Raw genomic sequence first — 27,351 nt, 5'->3', positions numbered from 1 at the left:
GATAACAGTTAACTATAATCCAGTAACAATATGTAGGTACAATAGATAACAATAATCTAGTTCACTACACAGTGAACACTTTGACAGTGTCAGTTGTACCTTTGTCAACAGAACATGTTGGCTTCTTTCCTGTGGTTTTGATCACACCATCCAACTACCAAAATTGAGTCCCTGCTATACTTCTTTAGGCGTGTTTATTTATTTATTTTTAATATATATATTTTTTTAATTTTTGAGACAGAGAGAGACAGCATGAACGAGGGAGGGTCTGAGGGAGGGTCGGAGAGAGAGGGAGACACAGAATCTGAAACAGGCTCCAGGCTCTGAGTTGTTAGCACAGAGCCCAACGCGGGGCTCAAACTCACGGAGCGCGAGACCATAACCTGAGCTGAAGTCGGAGGCTTAACTGACTGAGCCACCCAAGCGCCCCAATCTTTAGGCCTGTTTAACTCATACTTCCTTGTCATGGAGCAGGTTTACATCCTATGCAAACAATTTCCAAATTATTGTTTATCCTACAGTCTGATGGATTTTTTCCTTTCTGTCCTCCCACTATTCATTTTTTTTACTATTGCATTTTGTATCACTTCCATTTTCCAATGTGATTAGAGTATTTTTGGCAGATAAATAAATTCTTATTAAACTAATATTTAATCAAATACTATGATCTCTGTAAATAACATACACTTGAAAGGTTCTTTCCTTTTTTTTTTCCTAAAACGAATCTTATTTTAAGCTGTCCCAATAACGTATTTCCTGTTTAAAGACTCAGTAATAAGAAGTGTTTACAGTTTTCTGATGATTCACAATTGAAGTCCTATGTATATAATTTACTTAAATACCATGATCTCTATAAATTACTTATGTTTGAAAGGTTCTTTTCTTTTTTTTCCCCTAAAACAAATCTTACTTTAAGCTGGCCCAGTAAGACATTTCCTATTTAAGGACTCACTAACAAAAAGTGTTTATAGTTTTCCAGTGATTCATACTTGCAGTCCTATGTATATATTAAGGAGATATTTTTATTTTAGCCAAAAAAGGTGAAGTTGTTTTGAATTTATCTTATAAACAGTAATTCTTTGGGTTAATAATTTGTCTTTATGTATAAATAGAAATAGTCAATTACTATTAATTTTTTTAAATAGGGGCACCTGGCTGGCTCAGTTGGTAGAGCATACAACTCTTGATTTCAGAATCATGAGTTCAAGCCCATGTTGAGCATAAAGCTTACTTTAAAAAAATAATAATATTTGTAAGAGGAGTCTTTTATCTAAATTTTTTTTTAACGTTTATTTATTTTTGGGACAGAGAGAGACAGAGCATGAATGGGGGAGGGGCAGAGAGAGAGGGAGACACAGAATTGGAAACAGGCTCCAGGCTCTGAGCCATCAGCCCAGAGCCTGACGCGGGGCTCAAACTCACGGACCGCAAGATCGTGACCTGGCTGAAGCCGGACGCTTAACCGACTGCACCACCCAGGCGCCCCGAGGAGTCTTTTATCTAAACAAACACGTAACAAAATATCATATGTTAATTGTAAAATAAATGTTCATGCAAATGTACATGTTATAAGCTACTTTTATATTAACTTTCTCACCATTATAAAATTAGTTTCCTATCGATTTTTCCAAGCTTGTATTTTTCAGATATATTTTGAATCATTTGGTATACAATTAGAAAAAAAACAATTTGATAAAATTAAAGAAAATTTACCCTCAATTTACATTATGTATTTCTAATTTCCAAGTCATCAGCATTGTACAAAACTGGTAATTTTTTTACAATTGCGTTACAAGGAAAATTCAACTTATGGCAGATCATACTCTTTTCAGCAAGCCAGTTTCTAAGATAGCAAAATATTTTCACATTTGGACATGATAAAGTTTTGATGATAACTTTCTAGCTCGATGTTAAAATATATTTAATGATAATGCAGTTTTTCAAATGTTTATTTTCAATAAAAAATATGGAAGTAACAGAAGAAGGTAGTAGGCTATTTTGTGACAACTGTTGTTTATACCTAATCAAATATGTATTAAAGGGTTAAAAAATAGTACTTTGTCAAAAGATTGCATTATTCATAAGTCAAAGTGAAAATAATGTTAAATGAAGTATAGCTTTTATTATTTTTGGATGTGATATTTGAAGAAATTCTAGATAAATTAAGAAGATAAAGTATATATTCTTTGAGACTTAAAACTGGCTTCCGACATTTTCAAAGGTTTAGGCTAATAATACTGGCTCTTTTTAAAGCCTAACTTCAGGTTGCATGGGCATTCCATTTCAATCACTGAAATGAGGGAAACGGTGACTGACAATAATGATTAAAGTTGTTTTCTGATATACAATATAGTGAAAATATTTTTTTCTTAACATCTGAGACAATTTTTCTGAAAGCAACTTTATTTAACCTGGCATATTGCCATTACCATAGATAGCTTCATGAAGCTCTTAGCTTTCTAATTTATTTATTTATTTATTTATTTATTTATTTATTTATTTAAACACATAACATGAGATCTACTCTCAACAATTTTTTTTTTTTTAATTTTTTTTTTTTCAACGTTTATTTATTTTTCGGACAGAGAGAGACAGAGCATGAACGGGGAAGGGGCAGAGAGAGAGGGAGACACAGAATCGGAAACAAGCTCCAGGCTCCGAGCCATCAGCCCAGAGCCTGACGCGGGGCTCGAACTCCCGGACCGCGAGATCGTGACCTGGCTGAAGTCGGACGCTTAACCGACTGCGCCACCCAGGCGCCCCAACTCTCAACAATTTTTTAAATGTGCAATACATTATTGTTAGCTACAGGCACTATATTGTACAACTATAATTGATTCATTTTTCATACAAACCTTATACCCATTGAACAACTCCCCAGTTTCCTCTCCCTTGTTTTATTTGGGTTCTACATTATTAAGTGGATTTTAAGCCATCAATATTATTCTAATCCTTGGTTTCATGAACCAGTCTTTTCATATATTACTGAGAACTGAAATTATTGAAATTCCTGTTCATACAGTTGTTGCTAAATTAACAATTAAATTCCAGGCTGATTATTGAGTATTTCCTTCATGTTAATGGGTTTGGGCTCAACCACTGACTTACTGAGTTTTTATAGGAATTAAAAGGCTTTATCATTGTTTAATTACCCCAGCAATTTTCATATATTTCCTGGATCCTACAACAAGGCAATCAAGAATAGAATATTAGCAGACACTGATTTCACAGACCATGTGACTTACACAAAGATGTGTAAAGTTTCAGCTCCTTCTCTATAGCACTGAAGTGAAGTGTAATTTTGTTCTCTTAATGCCAATAACCAACCAGAGTACAGTACTGCAGATTAACTGAGGAAATAGTTCTAAATTAAGTCAAAGAGGAAAATAAAATAATATTCTTAAGGTGATGTGTTAACCAACAACAAGAGAATTATATTCTCAGCTGGGTGAATGTTGCTGATATTTATAAATGATCACTTGTATGTCTGTATATCTATTAAACCATTTTATTAGTACTAGCCATAACTTCTGGTACCAGAAGACAAAATTACCTAAGTATATGGTTTTTTCCTCCTTCCTTATCCAGCAGCTGAAAAATTATATTTGTGCATGTTGAGCATAAGTAGCCTACACTTGATACATTTGATGTATGTGTAACTTTTGGTTACTAAAAAAATAAGGGATGGAGAACTCTTTCTACAAATCTGCAGTAATAATGAATTATTCATTCTTGAATGTATTTAGTAAGGATACCACAAAAAGAGAAATTTATTAAAATATAAAAATGAATTTTATCTGGGAGCAATGTTAATTGTTCATAAGAAATCAGGTTTAAATATTTACTCCACAAGGTTTGATCACCAATTTAGTAATACCATCTATTACATATAATTCTGTCTTCTATATTATACATCTCATTCAATATACAGACACTAAAGTAGAAATTTATACAGTTAAAAGAAAACTAATTTAATGACATAAAACTGGTCAGAATTACTCAAGGGTATGTATATGTATACCACAGAGAACAAGATAAGATTTAGATTCCTTAGAAGCAGATTTTTTAAAAGGGTAAATTTAATACCAAAATACAAAGTAAATCAAAGAGCCTAGAAAATACCCAAGTGTTTTTCATACTACTTACTGTTTCTAAGAGTTGACAAAATAGACAATAGTGATGCAGATGACATGATATGACAAGCAAAGAAAGGAGTTAAAGATGGAGAAGACAATTAAGTGGTTGTCAAATTAGGAGATGAGGTAGTCATGGGAGAGTACAAATGGGGAGAGATATGAGAGGAACAAAAGATGTGAAAAGCGACTGGTGAAAACATAAGGAACAATATTTAAACTCTAAAATAAATAATGGAACTTTCATTCATGACATTTCATTGTTCTCAGATTTAAGATCTAAAATACTTAATATGACCCCAAATTCCCTACATAGTCTGGGTCTTTTATCCCTTTTTAAGTTACATGCTCAGCACTCACCTTCAAACTCTCCATCCTCCTCTCCCTTCCCCCTGACTCCCAACTCCTATTCTATACACACACCATAATGTCTATTCTTCATATATACTCATAGTTAATGTCTCAAGGATCCCAGTCATTCATTCACAAGGATCTAGACCTTGAGATATACTGGTGTTTCATCAGTTCCCAGTCAACCACATCAAAGTTCTTCACATAAAAAAAACACAGGACTTTGGCAAGATGGCGGCGTAGGAGGACTCTGGGCTCACGGCGCGTCCTGCTGATCACTTAGATTCCACCTACACCTGCCTAAATAACCCAGAAAAACGCCAGAGGATTAGCAGAACGGAGTCGCCGGAGCCAAGCGCAGACGAGAGGCCCACGGAAGAGGGTAGGAAGAGCGGCGAGGCGGTGCGCGCTCCACGGACTGGTGGGAGGGAGCCGGGGCGGAGGGGTGGCTAACCGGCCAAGCAGAGCCCCCGAATCTGGCTTGCAAAAGCGGAGGGGCCAGGCGGACTGTGTTCCGACAGCAAGCGCGACTTAGCATCTGGGAGGACATAAGTTAGCAGCTCTGCTCGGAAAGCGGGAAGGCTGGAGGACAAAGGGAGGGAGAGCTGCTGAGCCCCCGGAAGACAGAGCTCAATTTGGCGGTGAACAAAGGCGCTCGCCACCGCCATCTCCCCCGCCCATCCCCCAGCCAAAATCCCAAAGGGAACCAGTTCCTGCCAGGGAACTTGCTTGCGCGCAAACACCCAACTCTGTGCTTCTGCGGAGCCAAACTTCCGTCAGCAGATCTGACTCCCTCCCGCTGCCACAGGGCCCCTCCTGAAGTGGATCACCTAAGGAGAAGCGAGCTAAGCCTGCCCTTCCTGCCCCTGTGCACCTTGCCTACCCACCCCAGCTAATACGCCAGATCCCCAGCATCACAAGCCTGGCAGTGTGCAAGTAGCCCAGATGGGCCACGCCACCCCACAGTGAATCCCGCCCCTAAGATAGGGGAAGAGAAGGCACACACCAGTCTGACTGTGGCCCCAGCGGTGGGTTGGGGGCAGACATCAGGTCGGACTGTGGCCCCGCTCACCAACTCCAGTTATACACCACAGCACAGGGGAAGTGCCCTGCAGGTCCTCACCACGCCAGGGACTATCCAAAATGACCAAGCGGAAGAATTCCCCTCAGAAGAATCTCCAGGAAATAACAACAGCTAATGAGCTGATCAAAAAGGATTTAAATAATATAACAGAAAGTGAATTTAGAATAATAGTCATAAAATTAATCGCTGGGCTTGAAAACAGTATACAGGACAGCAGAGAATCTCTTGCTACAGAGATCAAGGGCCTAAGGAACAGTCACGAGGAGCTGAAAAACGCTTTAAATGAAATGCAAAACAAAATGGAAACCACCACGGCTCGGACTGAAGAGGCAGAGGAGAGAATAGGTGAACTAGAAGATAAAGTTATGGAAAAAGAGGAAGCTGAGAAAAAGAGAGATAAAAAAATCCAGGAGTATGAGGGGAAAATTAGAGAACTAAGTGATACACTAAAAAGAAATAATATACGCATAATTGGTATCCCAGAGGAGGAAGAGAGAGGGAAAGGGGCTGAAGGGGTACTTGAAGAAATAATAGCTGAGAACTTCCCTGAACTGGGGAAGCAAAAAGGCACTGAAATCCAAGAGGCACAGAGAACTCCCTTCAGACGTAACTTGAATCGATCTTCTGCACGACATATCATAGTGAAACTGGCAAAATACAAGGATAAAGAGAAAATTCTGAAAGCAGCAAGGGGTAAACGTGCCCTCACATATAAAGGGAGACGTATAAGACTTGTGACTGATCTCTCTTTTGAAACTTGGCAGGCCAGAAAGAATAGGCACGAGATTTTCAGGGTGCTAGACAGAAAAAATATGCAGCCGAGAATCCTTTATCCAGCAAGTCTGTCATTTAGAATAGAAGGAGAGATAAAAGTCTTCCCAAACAAACAAAAACTGAAGGAATTTGTCACCACTAAACCAGCCCTACAAGAGATCCTAAGGGGGACCCTGTGAGACAAAGTCCCAGAGACATCACTACAAGCATAAAACATACAGACATCACAATGACTCTAAACCCGTATCTTTCTATAATAACACTGAATGTAAATGGATTAAATGCACCAACCGAAAGACATAGGGTATCAGAATGGATAAAAAAACAAGACCCATCTATTTGCTGTCTACAAGAGACTCATTTTAGACCGGAGGACACCTTTAGATTGAGAGTGAGGGGATGGAGAACTATTTATCATGCGACTGGAAGCCAAAAGAAAGCTGGAGTAGCCATACTTATATCAGACAAACTAGACTTTAAATTAAAGGCTGTAACAAGAGATGAAGAAGGGAATTATATAATAGTTACAGGGTCTATCCATCAGGAAGAGCTAACAATTATAAATGTCTATGCGCCGAATACCGGACCCCCCAAATATATAAAACAATTACTCATAAACATAAGCAACCTTATTGATAAGAATGTGGTAATTGCAGGGGACTTTAACACCCCACTTACAGAAATGGATAGATCATCTAGACACACGGTCAATAAAGAAACAAGGGCCCTGAATGAGACATTGGATCAGATGGACTTGACAGATATATTTAGAACTCTGCATCCCAAAGCAAGAGAATATACTTTCTTCTCGAGTGCACATGGAACATTCTCCAAGATAGATCATATACTGGGTCACAAAACAGCCCTTCATAAGTATACAAGAATTGAAATTATACCATGCATACTTTCAGACCACAATGCTATAAAACTTGAAATCAACCACAGAAAAAAGTCTAGTAAACCCCCAAAAGCATGGAGGTTAAAGAACACCCTACTAACGAATGAGTGGGTCAACCAGGCAATTAGAGAAGAAATTAAAAAGTATATGGAAACAAATGAAAATGAAAATACAACAATCCAAACGCTTTGGGACGCAGCAAAGGCAGTCCTGAGAGGAAAATACATTGCAATCCAGGCCTATCTCAAGAAACAAGAAAAATCCCAAATACAAAATCTAACAGCACACCTAAAGGAACTAGAAGCAGAACAGCAAAGGCAGCCTAAGCCCAGCAGAAGAAGAGAAATAATAAAGATCAGAGCAGAAATAAACAATATAGAAACTAAAAAAACTGTAGAGCAGATCAACGAAACCAAGAGTTGGTTTTTTGAAAAAATAAAATTGACAAACCTCTAGCCAGGCTTCTCAAAAAGAAAAGGGAGATGACCCAAATAGATAAAATCATGAATGAAAATGGAATTATTACAACCAATCCCTCAGAGATACAAACAATTATCAGGGAATACTATGAAAAATTATATGCCAACAAACTGGACAACCTGGAAGAAATGGACAAATTCCTGAACACCCACACACTTCCAAAACTCAATCAGGAGGAAATACAAAGTTTGAACAGACCCATAACCAGCGAAGAAATTGAATTGGTTATCAAAAATCTCCCAACAAATAAGAGTCCAGGACCAGATGGCTTCCCAGGGGAGTTCTACCAGACGTTTAAAGCAGAGATAATACCTATCCTTCTCAAGCTCTTCCAAGAAATAGAAAGGGAAGGAAAACTTCCAGACTCACTCTATGAAGCCAGTATTACTTTGATTCCTAAACCAGACAGAGACCCAGTAAAAAAAGAGAACTACAGGCCAATATCCCTGATGAATATGGATGCAAAAATTCTCAATAAGATTCTAGCAAATCGAATTCAACGGCATATAAAAAGAATTATTCACCATGATCAAGTGGGAGTCATTCCTGGGATGCAGGGCTGGTTCAACATTCGCAAATCAATCAACGTGATACATCACATTAACAAAAAAAAAGAGAAGAACCATATGATCCTGTCAATCGATGCACAAAAGGCCTTTGACAAAATCCAGCACCCTTTCTTAATAAAAACCCTTGAGAGAGTCAGGATAGAAGGAACATAGTTAAAGATCATAAAAGCCATTTATGAAAAGCCCACAGCTAAGATCATCCTCAACGGGGAAAAACTGAGAGCTTTTTCCCTGAGATCAGGAACACAACAGGGATGCCCACTCTCACCGCTGTTGTTTAACATAGTGCTGGAAGTTCTAGCATCAGCAATCAGACAACAAAAGGAAATCAAAGGCATCAAAATTGGCAAAGATGAAGTCAAGCTTTCGCTTTTTGCAGATGACATGATATTATACATGGAAAATCCGATAGACTCCAGCAAAAGTCTGCTAGAACTGATACAGGAATTCAGCAAAGTTGCAGGATACAAAATCAATGTACAGAAATCAGTTGCATTCTTATACACTAACAATGAAGCAACAGAAAGACAAATAAAGAATCTGATCCCATTCACAATTGCACCAAGAAGCATAAAATACCTAGGAATTAATCTAACCAAAGATGTAAAGGATCTGTATGCTGAAAACTATAGAAAGCTTATGAAGGTAATTGAAGAAGATTTGAAGAAATGGAAAGACATTCCCTGCTCATGGATTGGAAAAATAAATATTGTCAAAATGTCAATACTACCCAAAGCTATCTACACATTCAAAGCAATCCCAATCAAAATTGCACCAGCATTCTTCTCGAAACTAGAACAAGCAATCCTAAAATTCATATGGAACCACAAAAGGCCCCGAATAGCCAAAGGAATTTTGAAGAAGAAGACCAAAGCAGGAGGTATCACTATCCCAGACTTTAGCCTCTACTACAAAGCTGTCATCATCAAGACAGCATGGTATTGGCACAAAAACAGACACATAGACCAATGGAATAGAATAGAAACCCCAGAACTAAACCCACAAACGTATGGCCAACTCATCTTTGACAAAGCAGGAAAGAACATCCAATGGAAAAAAGACAGTCTCTTTAACAAATGGTGCTGGGAGAACTGGACAGCAACATGCAGAAGGTTGAAACTAGACCACTTTCTCACACCATTCACAAAAATAAACTCAAAATGGATAAAGGACCTGAATGTGAGACAGGAAACCATCAAAACCTTAGAGGAGAAAGCAGGAAAAGACCTCTCTGACCTCAGCCGTAGCAATCTCTTACTTGACACATCCCCAAAGGCAAGGGAATTAAAAGCAAAAGTGAATTACTGGGACCTTATGAAGATAAAAAGCTTCTGCACAGCAAAGGAAACAACCAACAAAACTAAAAGGCAACCAACGGAATGGGAAAAGATATTCGCAAATGACATATCGGACAAAGGGCTAGTATCCAAAATCTATAAAGAGCTCACCAAACTCCACACCCAAAAAACAAATAACCCAGCGAAGAAATGGGCAGAAAAGATGAATAGACACTTCTCTAAAGAAGACATCCGGATGGCCAACAGGCACATGAAAAGATGTTCAGCGTCGCTCCTTATCAGGGAAATACAAATCAAAACCACACTCAGGTATCACCTCACGCCAGTCAGAGTGGCCAAAATGAACAAATCAGGAGACTATAGATGCTGGAGAGGATGTGGAGAAACAGGAACCCTCTTGCACTGTTGGTGGGAATGCAAATTGGTGCAGCCACTCTGGAAAGCAGTGTGGAGGTTCCTCAAAAAATTAAAAATAGACCTACCCTATGACCCAGCAATAGCACTGCTAGGAATTTATCCAAGGGATACAGGAGTTCTGATGCATAGGGCCACTTGTACCCCAATGTTCATAGCAGCACTCTCAACAATAGCCAAATTATGGAAAGAGCCTGAATGTCCATCAACTGATGAATGGATAAAGAAATTGTGGTTTATATACACAATGGAATATTACGTGGCAATGAGAAAAAATGAAATATGGCCTTTTGTAGCAACGTGGATGGAACTGGAGAGTGTGATGCTAAGTGAAATAAGCCATACAGAGAAAGACAGATACCATATGGTTTCACTCTTATGTGGATCCTGAGAAACTCAACAGAAACCCATGGAGGAGGGGAAGGAAAAAAAAAAAGAGGTTAGAGTGGGAGAAAGCCAAAGCATAAGAGACTGTTAAAAACTGAGAACTGAGGGTTGATGGGGGGTGGGAGGGAGGGGAGGGTGGGTGATGGGTATTGAGGAGGGCACCTTTTGGGATGAGCACTGGGTGTTGTATGGAAACCAATTTGTCAATAAATTTCATAAAAAAAAAATAAATAAAAAAAAAACACAGGACATTTCAACAGTGTTAAGAATGCTCTGGTCTCTCCATGATGACCAACTAAAAACATCGTTTTCAGGTATCAATATTCCACCCAATAGAATAGCTCATTGAACACTAGCCTTTAGTAAATGAAGCCTAAATAGATAATGAGGCTGCTCACCACACTTAGGCTGGCCAAATTGAATGCATGGTAATACAGTGTGGTCATTTATAATATTTAAAGGTCAGTACCATATCTGATATTGTTAGAAGCCTTTTGGCCTTCATAGGTGAAATCTTATATCCCACAATATTCCACTGTCTTGACTATGTTTGAATCTCTGTTTGCACAATCAGCCTTCCTACAAAGTCATCCTCCCCCAAATTGTTTCATTGCATCCCAGGTGTTCACATGTGGCTATATATGGTGCTCCTTAATTAAATACCCAGAGATTTTTGTAAATCTCTAAATGTTGTAAATCACTAAATGTTTCATTCACCATGATTCATGTGATATATTTTCACCATAATTGCTTCATTAACCAAGTTTCTACAATTGTGTTTTTTTTTTCTCATTTCCTAGATGTATTTCCTGACTCATTGGAAACTAATTTGTGTGAAAATGATTCATCAAATGCTGAACTGAAAACACTCTTTCCTGCTTGTTTCTAGATATTTGAAAAAGGTATTATCTTCAGATTATCTATCTAGCTATCTATCTCTCCATACATCCCCATAGACCTGCACTATTATACACTAATGATTAATTAAGAGTATAAAACCCTAGTATACCTGAGCTCAATACTGGCTGTGTTATATATTGTTTTTATGACATTTGGATTATTGTATACAACTTTTTCAGACCTCAGTTCTCTTTATAAGAAGAACATTAATGTAAGTAATGCTCATACTTATAGAAATATGAAATATTATAATGCATTTATAGCAATTAAACCATTCTTGTCACATATATGTTCTATAAATAAGCTATTACTTTTGTTATTTTTACTACTGCTGCTCGTGCTTTTGCTTCTACTTTTATTACTCTACTGCTAATACATTACTAAAGTATGCTCTTGACTAAATTTTTGCTGCTAAGTTATGTGTTTTAGGTCAGTCATAAAACTGTTTGTTGACATTGTGTCACACTAATGTACTTAAAGGTAATAGAAATATGAAGCAAGAAATGATCAACACAAATGGTCTTGCAGGAGTAAATTTAGCTCAAGAATTATTTGTTCATTTTGGCATCATTCATTCATTCATTTAAGTGAGAGATATTATGTGAGACTAAGGATACAAAAATTAATAAGGACTGATTGCTAACTTAAGAAACATATGTCAAATTTCTTTGATTCACTAATTATTATTGAAGCTTTTGGAATATAACTAAGTCATATTTTGAAATTATTGGTGGGAAAGTTTGATTCTTATTGGGTCCTTATATTTTTCTAATGATAAGGTTGCACAATTTGAGCTATAAAATGAAACTTACATTTTGTTTATTTCTGTAATAATACTAAGCATTCAATCTATTTTCAAGTGTTGAAGTGATAATATGCTCAGATCTATAGAAATGTGGTTTATTCTCCCTTTAAAATTCTGAAATGTCTTTTACAGAAATGTTACACTATATTCTTTTCTTCCTGTATCCCTTGCACAATATAAATAATGCATGATGACACATAGTTCCTTTAGAATAAAATAGAAAAAGAGGAGAATCATAGAAATTCTCCATTTAGGGAACAGTTTTCCAGTGCTCATGACAAAGGTAGTGCTAAGATTATTGTTCTTGGTTACAATGATTTCTTTTCAAATAATGGCCCCTGGCAATATTATTTTTTGTTACAGTTATTGCTGATTGAATGAAAACTATTGTTTATTGAATGAAAACTCACATGACATCAGTCCCATGTATTTATAAAAAAGGAAATGTTTTCTTGAACATGTTTGAAATGTTTAATCATTTATCACACAGGCAAGATATATGTGCAGATGTGTTTGTGTGTCTACATGTAAATAGAAAACTTGGAATTTTATATATATATTTTTTTCATGAATATAATTTTTCTTTACATAAGCATAGTAATTTTAAAAAATGAATCAAGCCTATGATAAATATTATAATTTCACCGTGTTTTTATGAAACATTCTTTAAATTTAATTTAATTATTATCAATAAAACAGTATTGCTCAGTTTAAGCATAATTTACAAGTGTACATTTTATCCCTCCAAATTATTCAAGCATTCAAAGGTTGAATATGACATTGATATTGACCATTTGTTTAGATTATAACCAGCACTGATCCTCAACATCAAGAAGGAAGTAAAAAAAGAAAATATATATATATATATATATATATATATATATATATATATATATATAAATGTTTTATTTATCAGGGTTATGAAACTTATTGAATGGAGGATACGAAAGTCCTTTATGTATAATGTAAAATCTAAATATATAATTTTCACCAAGATGAATACTCCTATAAACTGAAATGTCAGATATTGCACTTCATGGACTCATATTGGTAAATCATCAAGAGGAAGAAAAGATGGTTTTGTATAACGAAATATTATAACTTCCTACATTCTGAAAATTGACAGAGATAAAATATAAAGATGACAAAATAGTGTATTTTGGAAAAGTAAAAGAGAACATAACATAGCTGCCATGTTTTATATTAGCAATAGTGGTGGAGATGTGGCAGTAGAAGACATAAGTACTTACAATGAGAAAAACAGAAATTAGGAAGCCCAGATGCCTAGTGAGACCAACAATCTTTGAAACTTTAAGGACATTAATAACCTTGTGAGCCCTAAGACTCTTTGAAATCTCAAGAATGGGAATCACTATGCAAAGCCTAAAACATGTATCTACAAAAGGGAGACAAGACAAAAGACTACACGTACTTAAACATTCATCGAATGAAGCTTTGGAAGTTGAAGTTTATCATTTAAAAATCATAATAATATGGAATGATTTATTTCACATATAATATAGCATTGTTATATTACTAAAATATAATAAAACTATGTATTCAAGAAGACATCTTCATATAAAAATCTCAACCAACTCTAGAAAAAAATACTCAAAGCATGGCTATGGCTAATATAGTAATTACTATACTAATGTATTTATAAAACTAGACTTATTTTCCTACATCTAAAATTTTGGTGATACTTTTATTTTTCATTTTAAGTCTTGCTTCATTAGGTAATTAAACATTGCAAAATTTTAAATAATAGATAAAATGCCTTAGATGAATTTGAGTATAAAGTTTGAAGGCCTCTGAATATGACCATGATGGAGAATTAGGTATCAGATTTGCTCTTCCTCCAATTAAATACCTATACAATAGTTATAAAATAATTGTACCAGACAATCAACCAGAGTGAATCACCTTGAGATAAGGAAAGATCATAAATTGCAACCCACATGCCTGTAGCTGTTTCTTTTAGGGCAGCTTCCAAACTGGAGCAGAGTAAAATAGAACTGTTTGAGTCTATAATCAGTGAAAATACCTTTAAAAATGTAAGTGAAATAAAGATGTTTCTAATGTCTCCCCACAAAAAAAATTTTGAGACTTCAAAGCTATAGACCTTTCCTATGAGAAAACTAATCTCCAGATGAAATCAAGCAACTTCAAAAAATAAGTAAAAGTACAACAAGCAATAAATATATGGGTAAGTAGAAATCAGTGTTACATTAATACTAAATATTGTGGGATTTATAACATGTGAGATAAAATATTCTATATCTTAAAAGCAAAAATAGAATAAGGGGAATAAATAATGTTAAACTACTGGAAGTTTCTTGCCTTTAGGGGAAGTGACAAGTACTAATTTAAAGTAGACTGCAATATGTCATTGATGCATATTGAAATTGGTAGTGTAACTGCTAAAAGAATAATAAAAGAACAGAGCATCTAAAAATCTAATAAGGAAGAAATAACATAAGGTACAACTAAATAATGATATATAATACAAGGAAAAATAAAAACCTATTACAGGAGAAAAACTGAATTTTCCAAGAGAACCAAAGGGGTAAAATAAAAATACAAAAGCAGATAAAAATCTTAGAAAACAAATTATAAGATGATAGACTAAAGCCTATTATGTTATTTTTTTACTAAATAGAAGTATTCTGTCAAGTGAAACACAAAGCCAGTGTTCTCTTTAGGATTTTTATGGTTTCAGGTGTCACATTTAGGTCTTTAATCCATTTTGAGTTTATTTTTGTGTATGGTGTTAGAAAGTGGTCCAGTTTTCCCAGAACTATGTATTGAAGAGATTCTTTTTCTTATTTTTGCTTCCTGTGTCATAGATTAATTGGCTATATAAACATGGGTTTATTTCTGAGCTCTATAGTCTCTTCTATTCTAAGTTTCTGTGGGTTTGTTGTTGTTGTTGTTGTTGTTGTTGTTGCTGTTGTTTTGCCAGTATCATACTGTTTTGATTACTACAGCTTTGTAGTATGTCTTGGAATCTGACCTTGTTTGTTTTGGTTTTTTTCTCAATATTAGTTTGTTTTTCTTTCTCAATATCACTTTGGTTATTCATGGTATTTTGTGATTCTGTAGAAATTTTGGTAATATTGTTCTAGTTTTGAGAAAAATACTGATGGTATTTTGAAAGGCATTTCTTTGAAATTGTAGACTGATAGTTAAAATGGACATTTTAACAACATTATTTCTTCCAATCCATGAACATGGAATATCTTTCCATTTGCTTGTGTCCTCTTCAGTTTCTTTCATCAGTGTTATAGTTTTCAGAGTACAGATTTCTTCACTTCCTTGCTCAAGTTTATTCTTATGTATTTTTTTTTTGGTGTGATAGCAAATGGGATTGTTCTCTGAATGTATTTTTCTGCTATTTATTATTAGTGTATAGAAATGCTACTGATTTCTGGATACTAATTTTGTAATCTGCAACTTTACTGAATTCAGTTATCAGTTTCAGTACTTTTTTGGTGTTGTATTTGGTAGAATTTTCTATGTATAGTATCATGTCATCTACAAAGAGTGACAGTTTAACTTCTTCACCAACATGAATGTCTATTTCCTTTGTTCTTTTTCTTGTCTGATTGCTGTGGCTAGAACCTCTAGTACTATGTTGAATAAAAGTGGCTAGAGTGGAAATGCTTGTCATGTTCTACATGTTAGAGGAAAAGCTCTCAGTTTTTCACCATTGAGTATCATGTTAGCTGTGTGTTTGTACACCTGAAACTAATGTAACATTGTGCATTGACTACACTCAAATAAAAAAAATAAAAATAGCTAGGTCATTACTTTCACTATGGTCTCAAAGAAAAAAAAGCTAATAAAACTATTTACCTCTTAAAAATAATTGTATACAAGGAGAGACTTCACTGGAAAAGATGATTACAATAGAGAGAGGGGAACAATTGACAATAAGGAAATACTGAAAGACTAACTCAGAAGTCTGAGGGAAAGGATGGGTGAACAAAGCTTTTACATATAGATACTTTGGGAAGGTGATTTGTGAAAACAGGAGGGGGCACACTAAAAAGTGCTAGAGGAACCTTGAAACAGCAAACTTTGTCAAATGTTTCCGTAACAGGAAAGTTGAGGCAGCTTTTTGTTTAAGCAGAAAGGGTGGAGGCAGGAAGCTCTAGGCAAAGTTATAATCTGGAGAGTTCATATAAAGTCTAAGACCTAGGTATCCTAGTCACATCAGCCAACAGATATGTCAAAAACAAAATTTTATATGCCATGTCATCTCTAACCAATATAATTAAAGGACAATATATGCAATCTTTTTTTAAATAAAAATACCAACTATATTCTATTAAAAGAAAAAAGCCACATAAAAGGAAATAGAAACTTTGTATGTAAAAGAATGCTTGAACCCACAACTATATGGTCCATTAATCTTGAACAAAGCAGGAAAGAATATCCAGATGGAAAAAATTTCTTCAACAAATGTTGTTGGGAAAACTGAACAGTAACATGCAAAAGAATGAAACTAGACCACTTTCTTACACAATGCACAAAAATAATTTCAAAATGGATTAGAGACCTAAATGTAAAACATGAAACCATAAACATCCTAAAGGAGAACAGAGGCAGTAACTTCTTTGACATCGGCCGTAGCAACTTCTTTCTAGATATGTCTCCTAAGACAAGGGAAACAAAAACAAAAATAAACTATTGGGACTATGTCAAAATAAAAAGCTTCTACACAGTGAAGGACACAATCAACAAAATTAAAAGGCAACCTGCAGAATGGGAGAAGATATTTGCAAATGACATATCTGATAAAGAATTAGTGTCCAAAATATATGAAGAACTTATAAAACTCAACATCCAAAAAACAAATAATCCAATTAAAAATGGGCAGAAGACATGAACAGACATTTTTCCAAAGAAGACATATAGATGGCCAACAGATACATGAGAAGATGCTCAACATCACACACCATCAGGGAAATACAAGTCAAAACTACAATTAGATATCACCTCACACCTGTCAGATGTCTAAAATCAACAACACAAGAAACAACACATGTTGGTGAGGATGCAGACAAAGGGGAACACTCTTGTACTTGTGGTGAGAATGCAAAGTGCTGTAGCCACTCTGGGAAACAATATGGAGGTTCCTAAAAAAGTTAAAAATAGAGCTACCCGAGGATCCAAAAATTGCAGTACTAAGTATTTACCCAAAGAATACAAAAATACTAATGTAAATGGATACATACACCTTGAGGTTCATAGAACAAATAGTCTACAAATATTTATCTACAAAAAGCCAAAATATGGAAAAAGCCTAAGTGTCCTTCCATTAATGAATGGATAAAGGTGTCAGACACCCACCCACCCACCCACACACACACACACACACACACATACACCAGAATATTAGTCATAAAAAAGAATGAAATCTTGCATTTTTAATGACATGGGTGGAGCTAGAGAGTATTATGCTTAGCAAAGTGAGTCCTTTGAAGAAGGACAAATACCGTGTGATTTCACTCATATGTGGAATTTAAGAAACAAAACAAATAAGCATAGGGAGAAGAAAATAGAGGCAAACTGAAAAACAGATCAACTATAGAGAATAAACTGAGGGCTACCAGAGGGGGAGGTGGGTGGGGATAGGGATTAAGGAGTGCATTTGTTGTATCATAGTGATGAATCAGTATATTGTACACCTGAAACTAATATTATACTGTATGTTAAATAACTGGAATTTAAATACAAACTTAAAAAAATCCAAAATTAAATACTATGCACACACTGAAAATTAAAATTATGTGGTTATATTAATATAAAAGAATTACACTTGAAGGCAAGAAGTGTCACAGGAGATAAAGAGAGATAATTTGCATTGATAAAGGAAATTATAATATTGAAGGTGTATGCATGTACACCTATAGATTTTTGCGTATCTATAGTGAAGCTTGTAAAAATAAGAAAAAAGAAGTCCAAAATGTTATTCAGAGATATTAGCATATTTTCTCAATAAGCAATAGATCTGTTACTGAAAATGTATCAGCAATGATAGAAGATTTGGACAACAAAAACTTAAATCACTTGAAATATTTGGCATACCCAACAGCTGCATTGATTCATACTTTTAAAGTGCACATAGCACAATGATGAAAATAGATGACATTGTGATCCATAAACATTCAATAAAGATCAAAGGCTTGAAGTAAATAGAGATTATTCTCTCAAATCATCAAGATTCAATAATTTTTAACGTATTAGAAAATGGTTATAAATTTAATGGTATATCACTTAAATATTCCATGCATTACAACATAGTAGTTACAATAGATTTTTTTTTAAACTCTTGATTTGAATGATAATGAAAATACAATATTTCAAAACTTCAGAAAAGTTTAAAGTTATGTTAAGAGGTAAATGTATAGCTCTAAATGCATTTATAGGAAGGGAACAAACAATGTGAATCAATGATCTACACTTGAGATTTCAGCTCTGATATTTAAAGAGATATGAAGTAATCACTCTTACCAGAAAAAAATGAGCACACTGAAAATCAGTAGCTTATCTTGGACAAATCAGAGAATTGAGATTGTACAGCAAACCATCAACTTAAAAATTGAGAGACAAGTAAATTCAGAGTCAGTGATAGCCAAGATTGACTTATCTCAATTAGAAAACCCTAAAACTGTAAACAAATAGGAAAACTTGAATGGTAGGTTTGATAATTCGCTGGAGTCTGACTACTGGATGATCTTAAGAGTGAGAAACATCTGTTGGCCACAGCTGAGAGCATTCTTCAAAACGAGGACCTACTTTCCAATGCTTAAGAGCCTCATCCCATCTGGTGGAATAACATCATTTGAAAATCAATCCAAGTATGTCACCATAATAACAAGCTAAAGAAGAAAAAATTATTTAATCACATTAATTGATGAAGAGAAATCACTTGACAAAATTCAACACCCATTAATGATAGGATCTCTCAAGAAAAGTGAATACAGGGGGATCTTCCACAAATTGATGAAAACACCTTAAAATAACAACAGTAGCTAACACTGGACACTTTTCCTCTTAAGGAACAAGGAAGGCATCATTCTCATCATTCCTATTCAAGATTCTACTGGAACTACTACATATTGCAACAAGACAAGAAAAGAAAAGACAGTGTATATATAATGGAAAGATGGAAAATTGCCTTTGTTCACAAATGACGTAATTGTTCATGTAGAATGTCCTAAAGAGTTATTTTTTTTAATTTTTAAAAAATTTTTTTTAATGTTTATTTATTTTTGAGACAGAGAGAGACAGAGCATGAACGGGGGAGGGTCAGAGAGAGAGGGAGACACAGAATCTGAAACAGGCTCCAGGCTCTGAGCTGTCAGCACAGAGCCCGACGTGGGGCTCGAACTCATGGACCGTGAGATCATGACCTGAGCCAAAGTCGGACGCTTAACCAACTGAGCCACCCAGGCACCCCTCTAAAGAATTATTTTTTTAAAAAACCTTAGATTGGGGCACCTGGGTGGCTTAGTCAGTTAAGCGTAGAGCCTCCTTGGGATTCCCTCTCTCTCTCACTTTCTGCCCTTCCCCCATGCTTGCTTGCTCTCTCTCTTGCGTTCTCTCCCTCTCTCTCAAAATAAATAAAGTAGAACTCTAAAAACACCTTAGCTTGTAACAAATCAAAGTGTTGTATGTCAAGATTGCATGATATAAAATCAATATATAGAATCAATTGTTTTTCTATATAACAGCAATGAATAGCAAGGATTATAAAAGTTAAAAATAAATACATTTACAATAACACCAAATAGAGGCATTATTAGATAAAATATAACAAATTATGTAGATAATGTATATGTAAAACGTTAGAAAAGTCTGATGAAATAAATCAAAGAATGTCTAAATAAATGAAAAGATACTCCATATTTACATAATGGAAAACTCAATGTTGTTAATATGTCAATTCTTCCCAACTTAATCTATAGATTTAATGTAATCTCAATCATAATCCTAGCAGGATATTTTGGACATAGTACAAAGTATTTCTATAATATTTATGGAGAAGCAAAAATCTACAATAACCAACACAATATTGAAAAATAGCAAAGTTGGAGGACTTATGATCTGATATTAAGACTTTACATAGAGACCAATGACAATGTGGTTTTGGTGAAAGAATAGACACTAAAATCAGTGAAACAGAAAACAAAGCTCAAAACCTACATGTGTATCATCAACAAAGATTTGGCAAAAGACCCAAGGCAATTCAAACAGAAAAAACAGTCTTTTCAGCAGGTGGTGATGGAGCAATTTAATATTCATATTAAAAACATGAACCTAGATACAAGTTTTATATTTTTTCACAAAACTTAATTCAAAATGAGTAATAGTCTTCCCAATATAATATTTAAAACTGTTAAACTTCTAGAAGAAATCATAGAGGGAAATATTTATGATCTTGGGTTTGGTGATGATTTTCTATATACAACATCAAAGAAAGAATTCACAGATTGGATTTTATTAAAATTATAAATTTTTGATGAGTGAAAGCCATTGTTATGAGAATAAAAAGACAAGCCATAGATTGGGAGAATATATTTTCAAAACATTTATTTGATAAAGGATTTATATTTAAAATAAAAAGAACCCTCAAAACTCAACAGTAAGGAAATAACTCAATTTAAAATGAAAAAAAGACTTAAAAAGACACTTAGTCAAAAAAGATATACTGATAGAAAATAAGCATGTGAATACCAGTTCAACATGTTTTATCTTTAGGGAATTGCAATTAAAGACAATGATTTATCCTAAAAAACCTATCATACTGGCCAAAATCCAAAATTTGATGCTAGCAATTGCTAGCAAAGACGTGGAAAACAATAATAGTCATTTATTTCTGAAATGAATGCAAAAAGTACTGCCACTTTACAAAAGAATTTGCAAGTCATGAAACGGTAACACATACATAGTCTTACCATGTTATTGAGAAATCTTACCTCTAGGTTTTTTCCCAACTGACTTAAAAATATGTGTGTACAAAAATCTGCACACAAATGTTTATAGCAGCTTTATTTATCACCAGAAACTAACAGGAAACAACAAAATGTCATTCTGCGGTTGAGTTTATAAACTGTGATGAACTTAGTGTATTATTCAGTGATAAAAATACATTCATTATCAAGCTATACAAATACATACATGAATCTAACATAAATGCTTATTGCTAAATGAAAGAAAGCAGTCTTAAAAGACTGCATTTTGTGCAATTCCAATTATGTGACATTCTGGAAAAGGCAAAACTTAGCGACAGTAAAATTATTTTTACTCTCTGATTGCCGAATGTTTAGGGGGATTAAAGAAAGGATGAACAGGTGAATCACAGGGGATGTTATAAGATGACAAAACTATTAGGAAGATACCATAGTGATGAATACATGATAAACACTTATAAAACTCTATATAACTTTACAGAACAAAGAACTAAACTTAACAGATGCTAAAGGAGATATGAATGATGCATTAATATTATATCATTAATTGTTACAAATGTACCACACTACACTATATAAAATAAGGTAAAACTGGATCCAGTTTACCTTACTTGGAACTCTCTGGGAACTCTTTGTGCTATTTTCATTATTTTTCTGTAAACCTAAAACTTTCGAACAAATAAATTAATTCTAATAAAAAAGAATTAATAATATAAATCTCCAGTGTGTAATAATATATAATAAATGTGAAAACAAACATATAAACAATAAAGCAAAAATAATGAATGAAAATAATAAAAATCAAAGTAAAAACCAGTAATATAGCAATCACACATGTAATAGAGATACTCAAAAGATGATTTTTGAAAAAGGCAAATAAACTAGAAAGAAAATCCTAGCAAGACTGATAAAGTAGTAGAGAAATCTAAGATTACCAATATTATGAATAGAAACAGAAACACTACTTCAGATTCTATAGAAATATAGGGAATAATTAAAGCATTTACAATAATTTACACAATTAAATTTTTTAATGTATTCCAAATAGACGAATTCCTACAGAAAACACATTGTAATAAATGCTACTCAAGAAATAAAGATAAATTTTTCCACAAAGATTACTTCAGTCCAGATGGCTTCACTAATAGTTTTTTTCCAAATATTTAAGGAAGAAATATTAGCAATCTTTTGCAAACTCTTTGTGTATAGAATAAAAGTTGCATCCCAGTTTTTCTATAAAATATGGTTGCAAATTCTAAACACTAGCAGAATAGTCAAGAAATATTTAAAAAGATTATTATATTGTTAAAAATAAGATTTATTCTGAGAATAGAAAGTTTTTTTAACACTTGAAGTTTAATCAATAGTTTCCAAATTAAAATATAAAATAAAATAAAATAATGTAATTAGATGAATAAATTCAAGACACACCTATCATTTTACCATATTCTTAATCTGGTATGATATACACGCAAAAATATATAAATGCCATTATTTAATATTTTGCCCCTGAGACTGAGAAAAATCATTGTCCATTATTGCCAGTTCTAGTCTGTACCTCACTATAGGTTGTACCCAATGTAATATGGCAAAATAGAGACATAATAGCTGTTAGAATTATGCAAAAGTTGATTTTTTATACATGTCATGATAATGTCATAGAAAATAATCTTCCCCCCAAAAAAGAATAAATTAAAATAGGAATTAATAACTGAATTTAGCTGGATGCAAGGTAAACATATTTGTCAATTACATTTCTTTATACTAACAATTAAAAATGAGAATGGAATTTAAATAGGGGCACCCGGGTGGCTCAGGTAGTTGAGCATCCTAACTCTTGATTTCAGCTCGGGTTGTGATCCCAGAATTGTGAGATTGAGTCCTATATCATGGGACTGAACCATGCATTGGGCTCTGTGCTGAGTGTGGAGCATGCTTGGGATTCTCTCTCTCTCTCCATCTGCCCCTCTCCCCTGCTCATGCTCTCTCTTTCCATCTCTAAAATAAAAAATAATTGAAAAAAAATGGAATTTAAATATATAGCTCTATTGTTATCAAACCAAACTTCAAATGCCTAGGAATATCTAACTAAATGTACAATTATTACAAGTTTACAGATTGCTAGACTGGTATCAGTAAAATGTCAGTTGTCCTCAAATTTCACTGAAGATTCTGTGCCATCCCAAATCCCAGCAGGATTTATTTTTTATTTTTTGGAAATTGAAAGTATGATTCTAACAGGTAGACAGATGTGCAAATGATCTAGAGTAGCCAAGGGAATTTTGAAGCAGAATAAAGCCAGAGGACATATATTACTACTTACCAAGACTTACTATAAATATACAGTCATTCCAACAACGTGATATTGACTGAAGGATGGACAAATGGCCCAACAAGACAGAATACAGAGTCCAATTAGAAACACGCATATTAATTTTAACTGATTTTTGACAAAGTCTCCACTGCAAATTTACTAGAGAAGGAATGGTCTTTTCAATCATTTGGATATCAATGAGGGAAAAAATAATCTTAACATATTTTTCCTTCTAAACAAGTCAAATTAATTTTAGATGATGCATAGACTTAAATCTAAAGTGATCTAACTTCTAAAAGAAAACACAAGAATGTCTTCATTAACTTGGTCTGTGCACACAGATTTCTGAGATAGCACATAGAAATGATAACTCTAACAAAATGTCAAAAAATTGTACAATTAACTTTATTAAAATTAAACACATCTGATTTTCAAAAGACCTGATCATTAGTGGGAAAGATTAGGAAAAATAATACCCACACACAGAGATATTCTTGTAATTTCATAAGAAAAAGGCTAAAAAAAGAACTGCACGTGTGCTTCACAAGAGATATATGATTGTTTTTAAAAACTTATGGAAATGTTCCAAAATCATTATTCATTATAAAAATGCAAATTAATGTCGAAAGGAACAATCACTACATATCCATCAGAATGTCTAATAAAACTAAAAATGCCAAGAGTTGTCAATATAGAGTAACAGAGAGGACACTATATTGCTGGTGAGAATCAAAATTTGTAAAACCATTATGAAGAAAATATTTTGCTAGTATCTGTTTGAAATAAAAATTTGCAGTCCACATTTATACACTTGGAATCAGTAATTCTGTTTCTTAGTATATGTCCAATAGAAACACACCAAAACAGATGGATAGAAGTTTTACTCATAATTCCCAACTAGGAATAACTCAAATTTCCAGTAACAGTAGAATGGGAAATTCATCATATCTTTCTATCTTGGAATTCTATACAGAAATGAAAAAGATCATATTACTGGTATGTATATTGTGTGTGAATCTCACAGATATAATATTGGTGAATGAAGGGAGATAAAAAGGATTTCATGTTGTATGATTCCACTTGTTTTAAGTCACAAAGAGGCAAAACGAATCTGTGATTTTAAGTCAGACTAACATTTACAACTGGGTATGAACCTGTTTAGGACATGGATTTAAGGAGGCTTTTTGGGTAGTAGTTCACACAGTCTTGATCTGGCTGTGGTTACAGGAGGTGCACGTTTAAGATATGTAGACTTTATGTGTGTGATAATTCCAAAAAAGGAAAATAAGTATATTTGCCTACACTACTTCTAAAATGTATATTATAGAATAATGCTTTGGTCGTTGGAATAATGCTTTTGGTGGTTCCAGTTCTTCTGGAACTCACAAAGTAAAATATGTGAAACTGTATTTGATAAAACAAGGGTTAATACACCACTGTGAATTACATTATTCTTGGTTAGTTTGCTTGTTCCAATAATGCAATATGATATTAAAACCATAAAATATTTTAGGCAAGCATACAACTTACTTAAAAAAGGAAATTAACATCATCTTCCATTGTCATCCTATCCATTAGTGTCTTACTTAGAGTAGGGTATTATTAAAAAGAATGGGGCGCCTGGGTGGCTCAGTCGGTTGGGCGTCCGACTTCAGCCAGGTCACGATCTCATGGTCCATGGGTTCGAGCCCCGCGTCGGGCTCTGGGCTGATGGCCCAGAGCCTGGAGCCTGTTTCCGATTCTGTGTCTCCCTCTCTCTCTGCCCCTCCCCCGTTCATGCTCTGTCTCGCTCTGTCCCAAAAATAAAATAAAAAACGTTGAAAAAAAAAAATTAAAAAAAAAAGACTAATAAAGTATAAAATTTTAGGTTTATAAGAAATCTAACATGTATGCAATAGTATTTGCATCAAATCAATGAATAGTACCTCCATCATACCTGAATACCTTGAATAATAAAAATTCAATTATCTTCCATAGCATTACACTGCAATTTTTTTAATATATGGAAATTATAACATATGAAACCAAAATTCACCAACATATAATAGTGGAAGGAATTTGATTGTAGTTTTTGGAGATCGTTGAAAAATGAAAACAGTGCCAGTTGTGTGTCAGGCACTTTCTTGGTACTAGAAAGGTGCTGTATCACTTAATCTAACAATAATTACAGCATGTATCATTTTCCTTTTTATTGATGGGTAAACTAAATTCAGAAAAAATAATGCCCACATTCAAGATAAATATTTACACTTTCTATGTGTAATGAGACATGGAAAGAGTTAATCTTTCCTGGAACCATTATACACAAATTCCAAACCTGTTACAACATGAGCAGTGTGATTATTAATATTGCTTCTACCAGGAATTCCTCCAAAAATGGCATGTTTGGGAGAAATTAGATATAATAATTCTTGGCTCATTTTATTAGAAGTGATATTTTCTTCTTCTGGTAAGTCTGTAGAGCCACAATGTCCTTGGATAAGTCTTAATTTAAATCCTTTCTAATTATACCTCATCAGAAAAATTGTTAATTTAAATTGGAATATAGATTAAATTTTTGCTCACTTGCGGTCAAGACTGAAGAACATTCTTAGATACTCTAATGCTTGATAGAATATAGCAAACACTATTTTACATATGGGTTTCCAATTAAGGGGCAAAGAACTCAAGGGAAAACAGCCAGAGTTATCTGTTTTTATCAGTCTGCCCTGTTTATGTCCCTATAGTAATCTCTGAGACATCTTCTATGCTATTAGAACTCCAAAATTCTTCACAAGCCTTCAATCTGCTATGTTTTTTCAAGGGCCTCTGCCTCTTTTAAGAAACAATTTTTGCCAAAAATAGCGATCTTATTTCTCTCAGTCAATGATTGTTTTAGGCAAGGGCAACCGACAAAATTGTGGCAATTCAGAAGTACAAAAAAGTTCCCAAAAAGTAATCTATGAAGGATTTTCCTACTCCTGAGATAAAATATAGGAATATTCTTTTGTCTGCTTCTTGATCCTGTCTTCTGCATGTGACAACTTGAAATGAGGCCACCATCTTGGAACTATTTGTACAGAATCAACATGCTGAGGAGAGAAGGACTGAAGGCTCCATTCTTAATTTTTTTTTAATCTTTATTTTTGAGAGAGAGACAGAGTGTGAGCAGGGGGGAGCAGAGAGAGAGGGAGACACAGAATCCCAGGCAGGCTCCAGGCTCTGAGCTGTCAGCACAGAGCCCAACGCAGGGCTTGAACTCATGAACCGCGAGATCATGACCTGAACCAGTCGGATGCTCAACTGACTGAGCCACCCAGCCGCCCCTGAAGGCTCCATTCTTACTTAGACGTGGAGTTAACCTTACCTGGAGTTGCCATACTGCCATACCTGTTTTCAGATTTTTTTGATACTTAACAGCTACAAGCATAATAATTTTTATTTTTTATATTGTAAAGTTCTATAAAACTAATCCTGTGTCAATTATAGAGTAGATTCTATTTAAGTACAACTGAAATGCTGTTTAGATTTTGTTTGACATGAAGAAGAGCTAAAAGAGATCAGTTCAGAAAACAATTCTGGGTGGGTTCTCTGCAAGGAATGAGAGTGGGATCCATGTCCTTAACAAGATTCAAGTCGAATAATCTCAAAACAACTTTGGGAGTATCAAGATCAAGGTATAAGCATCCAGTATTTTGTGAGCATAGAGAAATATTCTTACACTCCCAAATGTTAAAAGAATTGAGTAAACTTAACTTAGTATTAACAGATATGAAAAGGTGAAATTTTAACGTTTACTTTTTATAAAAGTATAATTGAGGATGCAACCTAAGAATGCTAAAGAAAATGAAATACTTCATCTGAACAGGACTCTTTGACTAAAGAAAGTTAAATTGACAATAAGCTACTCTCTTGTTAAGTCATTTTGAAGGTAGTATGAAGGCTCATGGCACAGAAGGAGAAAATTGCAAGAGAAGCCAAGTG

General features: G+C 34.2%; 1 long non-coding RNA gene across 1 annotated transcript in view; it reads left to right on the top strand.

Annotated features, from left to right (window-relative positions):
* Nucleotides 1-11,195: 11,195 nt before the first annotated feature.
* LOC125174593 (uncharacterized) overlaps nucleotides 11,196-27,351 on the top strand; it is a 123,818-nt gene continuing 107,662 nt past the window's right edge. The window contains exon 1 of the long non-coding RNA XR_007155463.1: nucleotides 11,196-11,290. This is a non-coding gene — a long non-coding RNA (uncharacterized LOC125174593). The remainder of the gene's footprint in view (nucleotides 11,291-27,351) is intronic.

The sequence above is a fragment of the Prionailurus viverrinus genome, chromosome A1 (assembly GCF_022837055.1).
Source record: "Prionailurus viverrinus isolate Anna chromosome A1, UM_Priviv_1.0, whole genome shotgun sequence".
Lineage (NCBI taxonomy): Eukaryota > Metazoa > Chordata > Mammalia > Carnivora > Felidae > Prionailurus > Prionailurus viverrinus.
This window is presented reverse-complemented; position numbering and strand designations above follow the sequence as displayed.